This window comes from Mesoplodon mirus (genome assembly GCF_964341445.2).
Source record: "Mesoplodon mirus genome assembly, chromosome: 3".
In the NCBI taxonomy this organism is placed as follows: Eukaryota; Metazoa; Chordata; class Mammalia; order Artiodactyla; family Ziphiidae; genus Mesoplodon; species Mesoplodon mirus.
This window is the reverse complement of record NC_138978.1, coordinates 142,087,524-142,104,193: the sequence shown is the minus strand read 5'-3', so window position 1 is coordinate 142,104,193 and position 16,670 is coordinate 142,087,524.

Below are 16,670 nucleotides of genomic sequence, written 5' to 3'. Positions count from 1 at the left end.
ATCCATAATTAAACTCACAGATAACTGTTAAAAATTAACATTTTAAATACCCCAAATTATAATAACTTGATGAATAACTTCCTTTGGGAATCCAACCAAATTTGTACGTATGAGGCCCAAGTCAAATGGTCCCCTGCTTCCCCTTCACCAAGCTCTGGCTACACCTTTTGTGCAGAGAAAAGATTGGGCACATGACTTGGAATTCTGGTTGCTTGTCTGAACCTTCATTATAGGGGGGGTCAGAGTTTTCCTCATAGAGAAAACTGCTGGGTACTTTCCTAGCCTCTTATCCACCCACCTCTTCCAGGCCTGGCTTGTCACTCACTACCTTCTTGAGACTATCCATTTCCATACCTGCCCCAGAGCAGATGCCCTCCTAACACTTCCTCCCTCTTTGGTCCTCCTCTTGGGAATAGTATTTCCCAGACCAAAAGATAGCAGGAGGCCATGGGGAAAGAGAAGTAAGTTAATATTTATTGAACACCTACTATGGGCCAGGAACTGTCCTGGGTGCTTCATCTGCATCATCTCATAACCACCGTAAACCTAGTATCTGTCACCATTTTTTTCATGTGGGGGAAACATGCTTGGAGAAATTAGATATCTAAGGCTTCCAAAGTTAAACAGCTAGTTAGTGGCCAATGCTGCATGTTTTTTCTGTCATCCCCATGAGATTGAGAAGGAGGTCAGGACGAGCGGCTCAGATGGAGATGAATCTGCAGGGGATTCTTTCAGTCTGTGGCCACGTCTGGTCCATTTTATTAAGCCCAGCAACTCTTAAGCATGAACTCTTCTCTCTGACTCCCTTCCCACGGCTTTACTTAGTTCAGGCCTTTGTTAGCCTCTTCCTGTGGTACAGTCCAGACTTTGGAACCTGCTAGCTTAGGCTTCAATGCCAGCTTTACCTTTTACTGGGTGTGTGACCTTTGTCAAGTTGCTTGCCTTTGTCTTACCTCAGTTTCCTTATTTGTAAGACGGAGATAATGACATCTTTCTTAGGAAGTAGAATTGTGAAGTTGAAATGAAACCACATAAGTACTTATAGATCTCATCAAATCCCGTTCTCTCCCTTTTGCTTGGACTGCCTACTGATTCATCCATGCTACAAATATGTACTGTGCACCCACCATGTGCCAGGAATTCTTTTGGGCACATAGGATAGACCTGCTTCCTGCACTTGGAGAATTAGAGTGCATGGGGGAGACAGAAAATAAACAACGAGAAGCCAGATAAAAATATAATTTCAGATGGTGCTAAATGCTGGAAGAAAATAGAGCAAGGTCAATGGATAGAGATCTTTGGCTATCTTGTTTCCTCTGCACAGAATGCCCTGTCGCCACTGTGGAACTCTTACCTTTCAAGACCCCCTTCAAATGATCCCCTGCCCCCATCTACGGCCATACCACCCTGAACGCGCCCGATCTCCTCTGATCTCGGAAGCTAAGCAGGGTCGGGCCCGGTTAGTACTTGGATGGGAGACCGCCTGGGAATACTGGGTGCTGTAGGCTTTTTGCCTCCCGCTGCGGCTCCGCCTTCTCCTTTAGACGCCCCGTGGCGGTGGCCGCCAGCTCCACCCCCCGCCGGGCACAGCTGCAGGCCCCACCTCCTCCGGCCCCTCCCACCACAGCGCGCCAGAGGGGGCGCTCCATGCGGCCAGAAGGCGGCCCTACAAGGCGGCCGCACCCCAGATGCTCCCGGGGTGGCTGGCCCGGACCCAGACTCCGCCGCGGGCCCGGGTGCCGTCCGTGCGGCCCGCGAGCCCCTCGACCTGCACCTGGCCGCCCCCACCGACGCCCAGCCCCGGCGCCGCCACCTGTCCTCCGGTGTGGCTCTCCACAGCTCTCTCCGGATAAAGGCCCCCATCCGCCGTTTCGCCACGGCCGGGGGCGGGAGCGGGAGCGGGGGCCGGGGCCGCTTCCCCGGGCCTGCCGGCCACCAGGGCGCGGGGTCCTGTGCTCGGCGGGTGCCGTGGGGGCAAGGGTGGCCTTGCTGGGGCTGAGGGGCCGTGCCGACTCAAAGGTGGCTCCCAGTGGCTTCAGGCCAACGGCTGTCAGGCAGGAGGGCCGGCCAGGACTGCGGCTGGGCTGCGCCTAGAGGCCCGTGGGCGGGCAGGGGGGGGGATGGCCAAGGGACCGCGGGCCCCGGGCCCTGAAGCCTCCGGGGCGGCGTCCCTGTGAGCGTCAAGCGGGATCGGGGGCGGGGCGCCAATCGCCAACGGGCCTGGAGGGTGCCTCCCGCCCTGGGCTGCGAGGTCGGCCACCACTCCGCCACCCCCGGGTCCCCGAGCACTCCTGTCGCCAGCCTGGGCGGGCGGTAGGGCCCTGACGGAGAGGGCTGGCCGCCGGGCTGGCAGAACAGCGCAAGCGCCAGCGAAGCTGGCCCTCAGGAGGCAACCCGCGGCCCCTGCTGCCGTCTACGGCCATACCACCCTGAACGCGCCCGATCTCGTCTGATCTCGGAAGCTAAGTAGGGTCGGGCCTGGTTAGTACTTGGATGGGAGACCGCCTGGGAATACCGGGTGCTGTAGGCATTTTGCCTCCCGATGCGGCTCCGACAGAGGGGGCGCTCCATGCGGCCAGAAGGCGGCCCTGCAAGGCGGTCGCACCCCAGATGCTCCCGGGGTGGCTGGCCCGGACCCAGACTCCGCCGCGGGCCCGGGTGCCGTCCGTGCGGCCCGCGAGCCCCTCGACCTGCACCTGGCCGCCCCCACCGCGCCCAGCCCCGGCGCCGCCACCTGTCCGCCAGTGTGCCTCTCCACAGCTCCCTCCGGATAAAGCGCCCCATCCGCCGTTTCGCCATGGCCGGGGGCGGGAGCGGGAGCGGGGGCCGGGGCCGCTTCCCCGGGCCTGCCGGCCACCAGGGCGCGGGGTCCTGTGCTCGGCGGGTGCCGTGGGGGCAAGGATGGGCTTGCTGGGGCTGAAGGGCCGTGCCGACTCAAAGGTGGCTCCCAGTGGCTTCGGGCCAACGGCTGTCAGGCAGGAGGGCCGGCCCGGTCTGCGGCTGGGCTGTGCCTAGCGCCCCGTGGGCGGGCAGTGTTGGATGGCCAAGGGACTGCGGGCCCCGGGCCCTGAAGCCTCCGGGGCCGCTTCCCTGTGAGCGACGTTCGGGATTTGGGGCAGGGCGCCAAGCGCTGAAGGGATTGCTGGGTCCCGCCCGCCCTGGGCTGGGAGGTCGCCGCCCCCTCCGCCATGCCCTGGTACACGAGGCCTCCGTTCCCCTGCCTGGGCGGGCGGCGGGGCTCTGCCGGGGCGGGCTGGCCGCGGGGCTGGCGGTAAGGCGCAAGCGCAAGCGAAGCTGGGCCTCAAGAGGCAGCCCGCGGCCCCCGCCCCCGTCTACGGCCATACCACCCTGAACGCGCCCGATCTCGTCTGATCTCGGAAGCTAAGCAGGGTCGGGCCCGGTTAGTACTTGGGAGACCACCTGGGAATACCGGGTGCTGTAGGTTTTTTGCGTCCTGCTGTGGCTCCGCCTTCTCCTTTAGTCGCCCGCAGCGGTGGCCGCCAGCTCCGTCGCCCGACGGGCACCGCTGCAGGCCCCACCCCCTCCGGCCCCTCCTACCACAGCGCGCCAGAGGGGGCGCTCAATGCGGCAAGAAGGCGGCCCTGCAAGGCGGACGCACACCCGGACGCTCCCGGGGTGGCTGGCCCGGACTCAGACTCCGCCGAGGGCCCGGGTGCCGTCCGTGCGGCCCGCGAGCCCTCGACCTGCACCTGGCCGCCCCCACCGACGCCCAGCCCCGGCGCCGCCACCTGTCGGCCGGTGTGGCTCTCCACAGCTCCGTCAGGATAAAGCACCCACTCCGCCATTTCGTAACGGCCGAGGTCGGGAGCGGAAGCGGGGGCCAGGTCCGCTTCCCCGGGCCTGCCGGCCAACAGGGCGGGTGGTAGGTGTACACGGTTGCAGGTGTAGACGGTTCGACAGAACCTCTTTCTACGCTCTTGTAGCCAAGTCATGGCCACCAGTCAGACTGCCTCCTGGCCATCCTGCAGAGCACAGAGCTCAGCAAAGGGTATCCACCCCTTCTACAGCAATGTCAGTCGGCTCACCGGCTTTGGCGAGGTAAGGACCCGGCTTCCATACCCTGCCCCACATGAATGTACAGCCCCGCCTGTTCCCTACAGATAAATACACACAAGATAAATGCAGCCCTCATGCCCTCTCCCCATCCTGTCCCTGCAGAAGGTGGTGGCAGAAATGAACCGCCTGGGCATGATGGTGGACTTGGCCCATGTCTCGGATGCTGCGGCACGGCGAGCCCTCCAAGTGTCACAGGCACCTGTCATCTTCTCCCACTCAGCTGCCCGGGGTATGTGCAAGAACACTCGCAATGTTCCTGATGATATCCTGCAGCTTCTGGTGAGAGACTGCCCTGGCCCTCAAACCTAAAGCAAGAGATTCAAACCAGGAGCCCTTGAACCTGAGCCTCTTCTCCCTCCATTTCCTCAAACGCCAGGTTAAATATCTTCTGCCCCCAAAACCCACGGTCCACAGCCCCTGAACTCTTCAGCCCTAGGTGGGGGTCTAGGTGGTAAGATACTCCTCCAAACCCGGAAACCCAGGGCCAACACACCACCCAGACCAGGGCTGCGGCTCCTCCATTCACACAAACCCAGAGAGGAGATGACTCTGACCTCACAGCCAGGGCTGAACACCTTCCTCACAGGGGCCGAGAGAGTGAACAGGCAGCTGGCTGTGCTGGGGGCCAAGCTGACTGGCCACGGGTCCGCCCCTGCAGAAGAAGAACGGTGGCATCGTGATGGTGCCCTTGTCCGAGTGGGTGCTGCAGTGCAACCCGTTAGCCAACGTGTCTACTGTGGCAGGCGAGCCTCACCCTGGGCTCTCTGAAAACTCGGATTTGGAGCTGAAGCTGGGTCCAAATTTAGGGAGGACTTCAGAAGAGCCCCAGTGGTTTGACCCACCTACTGGCAATAGGTACAGCACCCAAAAACCCAAGAATGGACAGTACACAGCACCTTGGTGCCATGTGGAACTGGAGCCACAGAATCAAAACTGCGATACGGATGGGTATCAGGGAGGCTGTCAGACACTGCTTTATGTCAAACACATAAAGAAAATATCCACTATCAGAACCGTTGGTTGACTGACTTTTTTTCACATCTTTCTGACAAAATTCGTGAAGTTGTGAGTACCACAAGCGTCATTACACTTCTGTTCAAGATGTAATCTCAGGCTCACAATCATTGTTTAGCTTCTGTATATTGCAGTGTACATAAAGGTCTGTATTAGTCTGGTTGGGCTGTTATAGTGAAATACTATAGACTGAACGACTTCAACAGCAGAAATTTATTTTCTCACAGTTCTGGAGGGTGGAAGTCCAAGATTAAGGTATTGAATACCATAAGAATTGGTTTCTGGTGAGAACAATCTTCCTGGCTTGCTGACGGCTGTCTTCTTGCAGTGTCCTCACACGGCCTTTCCTCTACGAGCAGAGGGAGAGAGATCGCTGGAATCTATTCCCCTTCTTATAAGGACACCATCAGTCCCTGTCAGATTATTACCTCACCCTTATGACTTCAGTTAACTTCAGTTACCTCCCTAAAGGACCTATCTCCTATCTTCTACAGTCAACTTAGGAGGGGCTTCAACATATAATTTTTCGGGGGACACAATTCAGTCCATAACAACAACTTAAGATAGCTTTCTCTGATTTTCAGTCTTTCACTAATACCTCCCTCTTTGTCTACGAGTTATTCAAGTTTCCTTAAACTTTTTTTTAAATTTTCTTACATTATCCCTTCCCTTTAAATGCTGTCTTCACTTCTTAATTGGCATTTCTTGAAAATGAAGGCACCTTTCCTCACAATATATTGATTACTCTCCCCACTGTAACACAGCGTCTTCTCCCATGACTTTCCTGAAGTGGTTCCACTTTTGTTCATAAAAGTTTAGCCATCCAATCAGATGCTTTATTTTCAGTTCCCATAGCATTTTGCCTTTGGGAAACAACTGACTCCATTAGATGGTGCTTCTTTTAAAACTACCTTCCTTTATGTTTTATAGCAATCTTATGATTTCTGTTGGCATACCACCTAGCTTCTTTCTGATCATTCTTTTTATTTTTAGTTTTCAGTTGTTTCTCTCCTCACTCCTTAGCGTCAGATACTACATACAGTTGGCCTTCTTCTCATCTCTTATATACTCTCTCTCTTACTCCAGCAGCTTTGTTTACCATTTAATATATTATCTGCCAGGCGCCTTCCATCTGTTACCAACATCTCTCCCTCTGTCTTTGTCATTTCAGCCTTCGCTATGCTCTCTGAGCTCTCACAGGCAGATCTGTTGAACACAGGAATCTCAGTGGAAAATACGAGTACGTTATTTCTCTACTGAGTAAAGCCCTTACAGATCACATGGTCCTGATCCATCTTGCAGCCACCTCATCTGGACTATTTGACCTCCCATGTCACAATAGCAGAGGACCAGACAAGAGGGACACTGGCTCCTAATGACCTCAGCTCAGAAGTGATACACTTGATTCTGCTTCTTTGCCACTGGCCACAACGAATCAAAGGAAAACAGTTGAACTACAAAGGAGGATGAAAAATGTAGATAAGCACATAGGATATTTGATGAGTGCTATCTCGAGGTGACATCACCTCCCATCAAACTTTTATTTCACAGAGAAAACACAGACTATAAAGCAAAAACACCCCAAACTACCTTCTTCTCTTTACGTCCAAGAAGAGCTTTTCGACATAGTGTATAAATACCTAGTCTCACTTCCTCAGTATCTTCCATTCATTTTCCCACCTCATTGGTATTGTTAAGCTTTTCCTCTTTAGCGATTGTATTTTGGCCCCCTCCCATTAAAAAGCTGCCCCCCTCCCATTAAAAATTACTCTTGTTTGATGCCAAGTAATTCTCTAGTTACCTTTTCTCTCTTCCTAATTTCACAGTGCAGTTTATCAAAACTTGTATTTATTCTCATTGTCTGTATTTTCTTATCTTTATGTACCTCGTGACTCACACAATTTTGCTCTTTTCTTCTTACTTATCTGCACTGGAATTGCATTCACCAACATTTAGTTTGTGATTAAATTGAGTGAATATTGTTTGGTCATTCTGTCACCTTTCAGCAATATTTGATTTTGTTGATCAAACTTGTCATCTCAGAAAAATCTTTCACCTTAACAACAGTAGCATCTTAACCTGCTACTTCTTCCTCCTGCCTCTGGACATCCTTATCTCTTTCACTGGGCACTCTCACTCTGCCCTCTGCCAAGAGATGTGTATTTCTCAGAAGCTCTCTTCTGCCCTTGATAGATGGTCTCATCTACTCTTGTGATTCCAGCCACCATATATATCACAGATCTTGACCTAAAACTTACAGCTCTCTCTCCTGAGTCTCTTACAAACTTAACTAATTGCCAACTGAACAACTCTGCCCAAATATAACATGGACACTTAAAATTAATTATGTGATGTTACTGAACGATTAATTTTACCTTCAATACTTATTTCCACTATTCATCTTTGTACGTCATTTATACCACCACTATTTGTACACTTGTCCAAGTTGGATACTGGGGGAACACTGAAGACTCTGGACTCTGACATCCCTCAGAATGGGAGAAAATTGTTGCAAACGAAGCAACTGACAAGGGATTCATCTCCAAAAAATATAAACATAAATAAATTTGTAAAATATATAAGCAACTCAAGCAGATCAATATGAAAAAAAAACAAATACCGTATAATATCACTTATATGTGGAACCTAGAATTATGGTACAGATGAACTTATTCGCAAAGCAGAAATAGAGACCTAGATGTAGAGAAGAAACACATGGATACCAAGGTGGGGGGAAGGGGGGCTATCAATTTGGAGATTTGGATTGACATATATACACCAGTATGTATAAAATAGATAACTAATGATAAACTATGGTACAGCACAGGGAACGCTACTCAATGCTCTCTGGTGACCTAAATGGTTAGAAATATTAAAAAGAGGAAATATATGTATAGGTATAACTGATTCACTTTGCTGTACAGCAGAAACTACCACAACATTGTAAAGTAACTATACTCTAATAAAAATTAATTTAAAGGAATAATAAAACTCTGGACTCTGTATAATCATCCCTCACCTTCACAATTAATTCAGTAACCAAGTACTCTCTAACCTAAATTCCTACTATCTCTCAATATTGTCTACTTGTATTCAAGCCTCTTGCCACTACTTGGTTCTGAGCTACATTTTCTCTTATTTATGGATCATAAACAGTCTCTTAACTTTTAACAGAATAAATCTTTTAACAGAATATTCATTGAGTACCTACAACACTGGTAAATAAGGACATTGTTCACATGCAGTTTACAATGTAGTAGGGGCAATGAACTATAAAATAGAACTATACCTCTCATAGGTAACTGGACAGCCAAATTTTATAAGAACACGTAGAAAGGGAATTTAATCTCTAATGGAAGTCATGAAAAGCCAGAGATTCAATGTTTATTTTGAAACTTGTATGATGAGAGTGCATTAACCAAGGATTGAATGAGTAAAGTATGATACAAATTGATGACATTACCTGGAGAAAGTTCAGCAGTAAGAGAAGTCTAACCCTGAAGTCTACTGAGTATTGCTGAAAATTTATGGAAGAAGGAGATGCTAAGTAAGGATAGAGAAAGCAGATGAGGGTGGACTAGTAGGCAAGAGCACAGTGCTTGAAGCCTTTTCCCCAAAATTAAAGAGAAGCTATCAAAGAGCTCTAAGCCGTTGAGTGAAATTTAGGTTGCAATGCAGAGAATAAACAAGACAGAAATAATACTGGAGTCAGGGAAAAAGTGAACTGGGATGTTACATCCGAGTAAGAAATGTAAAAGATATGACAATGGACATAGAGAAGAATGGACATATGTGTGTGTGTGTGTGTGTGTGTGTATACATATATACACACATATATGTGTGCATATATATGTATGTGTGTATGTATATATATATATATATATATATATATAGTATAATTATGACAACTCTTAGGGATTGCTCCAGAGTTTAAGGGAGGGGAGAAGAGTAAAGAATGACTCTCAGTTTCTTGCTTGGTTAATTGGGTTAAAACAGTTTGCAATAAAAAAGATTTAGCTTAAGTCATTTAATCATTTTAAGTGCATTCTGAATCCTATACAAATAAGTTTGAGAAATTTAAGAAAATTGTGTTTCCTTAAGTTTTGCATATCTTTTGTTATTCCATGTAAATTCCCTTCTTTTTCATATGATTAAAGAAAAGTTACGAAAAAATGAGAGAAATGAGAGAAAATAAGATCTTATGAAAAATTATGAATGATCTTTATCTGTTTTTGTGCTTACTGTAATTTCTTATTGTTTATCTCTCTATATACATATTCTGAGATATCTTCTCAGACCTGCTGAATCAATCTGTGAGGAGTAAGTTTAACTAATCACTCAGATGAACCTAAAATTGGTTCATCTACAGGAATAACCAACATAAGAGAGTAGTCATGGTAGTCTCAAAATTAGAGAAGACTTCCCAATTATTCCCATTATGTCCAAGAGAGAACATAAGCAGGTACTTCAAGTATCCGAACTTCGTATGATTAGATTCTGCAAAAGCATTTTAAATAGGAAAAATACATAGAAGAAAGGTTAAGACAAAACTTCCCCAGGATAAAATGGATCCCATATTTTCACCAGATGCCTTTACTTAGGAAAAAGAAATGTTAAAGAATTGTAACAGTATCCAACCTGGACAACAAAATACAGAAATTTTCACCACTAAGCCTGAGCTCTGTACAACTCTGATTTAGTGTTTTTTCAAGCCTTACACAGCAGTCTCTATTTTTAAAATATTTATAAGTAACCCATTTTGTAGGAAAACACCTAACTTTCATCATAAGAATTATGATACTTTATACTTTTATTCCAGCCTAACTTTTATACTCTATTTTCTACCATTTGGCAACTTATACCCTATGCTCTAGTCAAAACAATCTCCTTTACAATCACTTAAACATATTGTGTTGGTTCTCAAGTCCAGGATGTTCCTTCTGCCTGGTATGCCCCTGACCTTCTCTCCACGTGGAACATTCCTACTGACATTCAAAAAACCTAATTCCAAACCCCCTCATTGTTGGCATTCTCTTTAATATCCCCTAGCAGGGTTAGTGACTCCAAGTTCTGTTTTACAAAGTTACATTTTTATGATCTATTTATTTAATAGCCTCTCCCTATTTGATTGTAATGAGTTGTTTATGCATCTCTCACACTCTCTTTTGAGTTCCTCTGGCCTTTATTTTTTCTTTTATCTCTTACCCATAAGCACAGTGCTTGCCCCATAGTACGTGCTCAACGTGTTGGCTGAGTGAAAAAAGACACCTTGTAGCTCTAATCATTTGTGAAATGTCATTTAAAATGACATCAGATTACCCTTTGTTTCCTAACTTAATTTCTAGTACTATAGAATGTACACTCAGAACACTGTCAGTGGCCTACAGAAACAGTGTTCTCACTGGACTTCATGCATATAGTCAACCCCCTTATAACTTTCTCTGGCATACAACAGCCAGACATGTTATTAAAAAAAAAAGATGTACCAACCCCTCACGTATTGGAAAACTTCCAGAAGCTCTCCATTCCTTATTGTATCTTTTCTACTTGATTTTTCAAATACCTCTGTCTTACTTCATCTATTCAGAACTGGCTTTTCTACCTTTGGCTTTCATTTTCAATTTCATTCATATCATTATCTGCACTTACCCATAGAACCTAAGCATATTTCAGTTTCTTATGCAAGTTTCCTCACTAGAGGTCAAAGGGGCAAGGACTATTGTGATAAAATATTAAATAAATAGACGATAGGACTTTGTTCTATTGGTCTGGGAAAATTACTACCTGAAACAAAAGAATTCTGGAAACTGAAGGCGGCAGACCAGTCAGCTTTGTTTACTTCAGACTCAAATCAATGTCTTGTCTTACCTGAGCTCTGGTTACATTTAGAAAAAAGTACTGTAAATACAGTGAATGAGCAAGGCCACTATCTGAGACGTGTCTGGGTCCTTAGTATAGTAACTGGGGGAATGGTAAGCATTGGTCAATGTTTGCTGATTGATGACTCAATAGATCTGGTTAAGCCTCACCATCAGAATTCCAGATTTTTTAACAAGCTTCTCAGTCTTTTCAACCCAAAGAAAAAACTAAAGAAAACCAGATGACAAGAATTTCAAATTGTAAAATATCCCGATTGTCAAATTTAAATAGGGATATCCTGTGCAATGGAGAGGCTGGCTGGTGCCAATTTCACATTTTGTTCTCTAGTGTCTGGACGAAGCCTGCTCTGCCAGTGAGCTGACAGGTCTAGAGCACTCCAGCTTCCACAGACACCCGAGAACTTTCTATTTTTCATGGTGTTCCTACCTTACCTAAGGGAAGGACTATATTCACAGTGAAAAGAGTTATGATTCATCACCAGTAGAGAGATTCTTCCACTTTCTGGGTGCCCACGTTAAAAGTCTGGTATAGTCAACACTCCCTCTAACATAGATCATGTATTGAAATGAGAAAACTATCACCTAATATGGCCAGAGAGGTGAAGGGACTTGGCCCAGCTGAGCCCAGGAGACACCTCTAATTCAAAACCTCAACCATTAACGTAGTGATTGTGATCAAGGAGACTTACAGCACATAAGAGATTCAAAAAGCATATTAATCCACCTCTGGCAACACTGCCAGTTTAAAAGAATGATTAACCTTCTCTCCCACTTGATTCAACCTGGCTATGTATTATACCACTCTAAATGCTAGCAGACTCTATGCTTATGGCTTCCATCAGGTAGCACTTAGTATACACGAAAACTTTCTTCGAGAAGCAATTACTTTTGAAACCATAAACATTTCAGTTGGGAAAAGAGAAAAAGAAAGGAGGTGCAAGTAAAGGGAACTAGGAAAAAATAAGAAAATACCCTCAAATATAAACATGTTGATTCAAAAAATTATTTAAAGGGGATTTAAACGATACTAGGCGAGCATTTATTCTGTTTCTGCTTTAAATAAAGCATTCTGTTCTATTTGTTAGGTGTTGTACTTGTTTAGGATCTAATGTCTGTTAAAAACCTCTCGAAAGAGATGTATTCATTCTGGTATCCTAAGCACCTATCTGGATGAAAAGCACAAGCAATGGGAAGTCATGGGGCATAATGGACCTTGCAAAGGCTCTGAAATCCATCTCTTATGGTCTTTGAGACTCAGCCTCCTCCTCTATGTAGTGTTCATAAAACTTAGTGGAGATAGAACACTAGGGACACAGAAGGTCAAAGGAGGTATTTACTATGACTTTCCAAATATCTTCCTTTAGGAAAACAAATATATTTTATTTGCAATGAGGCTTTCTTGTGAATTTTATTCTTCTAAAGAAGAATATTTTTAGTGAACAATTGATTCGTTTGCCTCCCTGTGCTACTTTATTGACAATACTCAGGTAGGGGTGGTTTTCTCTCAAGTAGTTACCTCCATGTGATTTGTATATCAGACCTTCCTAAAAGCATGTTTTCCTGCTCTTTCGTTCCACCTCATCCCAGCTCTACTTCAAATATTGTGATCCTCTATTAAAATGCACAGAACCCTGGGAAAATAAGGAGAAGCAAAATGTTTGTCACTGCCAGCTCTGGTATGCATATATCAGAGGCTAAATTATAACTGATGAAGACAGAAATGGGACCCATATCTGTCTGACTTCAGAAACCAGAAGTGTAGCTACTACAAGCTGATGAATTGGAACTCAGATCAAGGCCTAGAGTGGAGAGGAGTCTTCTGATCAGAAGGGGAAAGTAAACAAAGGGCAGCGTTTAATTATTTAATAATAAGTAAGAGAATGACTAGGGTGTTTTTACAGAACAGGATATAATATTGAAATAAAATCCCCCAAAGTGGCACAGAAACATAATGCAATCCTCTTAAGCTACAACCCTTCCTAAACCAAACCATACCATTCTCTTCACACATCCTGGAAAGTCAAAAGAAAGGGGATACTGATTTGCATCACACTGGCATTAGAAGCAGATCTAGTTTTAATGAAGTTTTACTTCATGGACTGAAGTTTCCCCCAAAAAAGGGTAAGCTTTTTTCTCAAGAAACATCACTGTGTAATAATCAAGGAGCCAGGGATGGTGGTATTAATTGTTCTAAGTACAGGGATTTGTTTTGCAGAAAGAAGTACCAATCAGAAAGAGAACTGACCAATAATTACTTAACAAAACTGCTTCAGAAGTAGATTTCTAAATCTACTTTTAGATTGATAGTTAGAAAAATCTTACTAAGTTTATTCATTTAGAGGAAATCTGGGCAAGCCTCTGAAACCAAGAGGTATTGTATCAAAAGAGATAAGGTCACTAGACACTTATGTAAGAGCTACTTCTTCCTCAAATGGCCACCATATAGTCATTTCTGACTATTACATTACCAAGAAATAACAATGCACCTTTAGGAAACTAGTATGAAAGAAAAACATAATAAAATTTTTTGCAGGTGACTCTTTGATCTCATAGGTGTGTGTTAATTTTCCAAAGTTGGGACTGGATCCTGCCTTTACAAAATGCTCCTTGAAATATCACATTGAAAATCTTCTCTTTTACTCCTTATTGTAAACATTGTATATGTTTTTAAGAAGACCAATAAAAAATATGGACTATGGGGCTTCCCTGGTGGCGCAGTGGTTGAGAGTCCGCCTGCTGATGCAGGGGATATGGGTTCGTGCCCCGGTCCGGGAAGATCCCACATGCCACGGAGCAGCTGGGCCCGTGAGCCAGGGCCGCTGAGACTGCGTGTGCAGAGCCTGTGCTCCACAACGGGAGAGGCCACAGCAGTGAGAGGCCCGCGTACGGCAAAAAAAAAAAAAAAAAAAAAAATATATATATATATATATATATATATATATATAGAGAGAGAGAGAGAGAGAGAGAGAGAGAGAGAGAGAGAGAGGGAGGGAGAGAGGGAGAGGGAGAGAGAGAGAGAGGGAGGAGAGAGAGAGAGACTATGAAATTATTTTTCCAGTAGTGAAACTGTGGAGAATACATCTTGCATTTCTACTGTATTCCCGCAGAAAGAGGAAGTTCTTTTCCACAAAGACTCTCATCAATGTTAACTCTGGGAGAGAAGTATTTGTAGTTGTCTCATGCTTTGTGGTGAGAGACTCGCACTTTTTCCCCTGTCTCTATTGTGGGAAACAGGGCACACTTTGGGCTGAGAATTCATACTGTGGTCGGAAAAGAAAGAAACAAAAAATACCCTCATTAACACTGCTCTTTAACAAGTTCAGCAAATGGGCTTCAGGCATTCTAAACAGCAGCAATTAAAAAATAACTTTAGATTTCATACATTTCTTCCAGTAGGATGAAAAGCTGAGGTATGTTAACTTTAATTTTATGGTTTGGGTGAATACCGAGTTCGATTACTCCCTGTCAAAGCAGAAATCGGCCTCTTACAGGGAATAAGTGCTAATTAAGCAAAACAGAGTAAGCATGTTATATGAAGTATATTTGATTCTTTCCTGTGCACTTTGGCTGCACAAGCTCTAACCACACTTTCCGCAGGGACCATCAGTGCTCCCTAAGAATGCCAATGCAGTGATCCGTCCAGTTAGTGGGGTGCAGAGACCAGTCAGAATGCTGATGCTTTCCACAAAGGAGATGGGGCTAGGGAGGCAAATGCAATCAGGGAGTATTAGCTCTGTCTTGTGTGCCTGCTACAAAACCGTGTCCTCTCAAGACTGCTCTATCCCTTCTTTGCTTTATACGTGTATGTGTAAGTTTGTATATGTAAGCTTTACAAGTCTCTCCTAAGAGAAAACTGAAAATGCCCAGGAAAAAGACAAAACTGCTTCAACAGAGAAAGGTCCCTCTGTTCCAGTTGAAGAGGATATAGAGTTAATAACAGGAAATATCCATCCCCTGAAACTGTATGAAACATGGATGCTTCCACAAGTTACTCAAGGTCTCACTGACCAGGCTATAAGTAATTTTAAATATTATTTCTTATGATTATGGTTGATAAAAAGTCTCAGTGGTATGCTAAAAATCTTTAACACTTGTTGACCTTTTTTCCTGATAGCTTTCCTCCTCCCAGGCTCCAGCCAACAGTAGCAGTAACAGATATCCAGATCTTAAGAGGACAGAAGTATAATGGTGCACTGAATATGGAAAGGAAGAACCAGTAATGGTTCCTATACATTCATAACGCGAATCAGCATCAAACTAAGCTTCCCCAAGAAGAAGCTGACAGCAAATAGTTTCTCCTCTTAATGAATTGAGGAAACAACTTTGAAGTTATCCGTAGCCACCGCTTCTGAAGCGACCAGTAGCTTTGCAACTATTAGTTTACTTGTATTAGATTAATTTATATTAGAGTTTATTTAATGCAATTGCTCACAAATTTTAAACCATTTTGTAGTGTTCTGTATCTGTTTAAATGAAATGCTTTCCTAAGCTCAAAACCAGTGTTTTTATGTTGTGTAAATTATGAAATTACTGTGGAATATCTGGTAAACTTGATAGGAAACCCCAGATGTCAGCACTTTGCTGGGCAAGATTTAAAGTGGCCCACACCATTAGCCCTCATCAGGAGCAGTAGCAGTGGGCTAAGTCATTAAGGGCACGCCCGTCCATTACACTCACCCAGGATACTGTGAGTGAGAAACAAAGGGCAGTCAGACAGGGACCTCTATGCTCAGATTCCACTGCCAAGAAATGGCTTAAGTCAGCTCTTGTTGTTGAAGAAAATAACCCTTTAGGAATCAGACTGAATCCTATTTTAAGTTTTAGAGGAAGAAGGATACTATTTAAACATTGATGAAATGTGCCTCTCTTTTTTTATCAGCATAGAAATTTATGTGAATTCAAAAGAACATGGTTATATTTAGCATAGTGTAATAATTATCTAAAGCACATATCATCGTTGGCTCTGAAACAGTTCTAAAGATGTCATTCTTTTGAAGTCAAAAAATATGCAGTAAAAATGGACAAGGAGGCAAAAATATGAAAAAAACAAGTTTGCTGAGTATGGGAAGTTGTTACAAGAGGGGCACAACAAGATAATGTAACAGAGTCCAAATTACATAACATGCAGCAAGGAGTTGTCTTGCTTTAACAACTCCTAGAAAATAAACCAGTAATCTCAATGCAAGAATATCACCACTGGGTTATTTAACAGGACAAATTTTCTGAGGGACACAGGTAGTAATTCACTATACTTCCCCTTTCTCTGATATCTTTTCTCACACCAATTTCTTTTCTTTCCTCGAGCATAGATTTTATCCTGTTGAAAACAATTTTAGTTTTATTTGTAAAGTGGAGTAAATAATATCCTGAGTGAAGTAGGCAGCGTTTTAGCTGAAGATGCTCAGGAATCAAACTTTTGAAAAAGGCCAATCAGCTAGCTAGCTAGCAGTTACCATCAGTGGCTTGCAGAAAAAAAATTACAGATGATATGTTTGCTAAATAGATAAAAAGAATAAGCAGTTTAGAATGGGTGAAAAATCCCAGGATCTATTGTGACCTAGACCAGAGGTCCCTAACCTTTTTGGAACCAGGGACCGGTTTCCTGGAAGCAAATTTTTCCAGGGAGGGGGGTCGGAGTGTGTGAGGTTCAGGCAGTAATGTGAGCCACAGGGAGCAGCAGATGAAGCTTAGTTGGCTTGC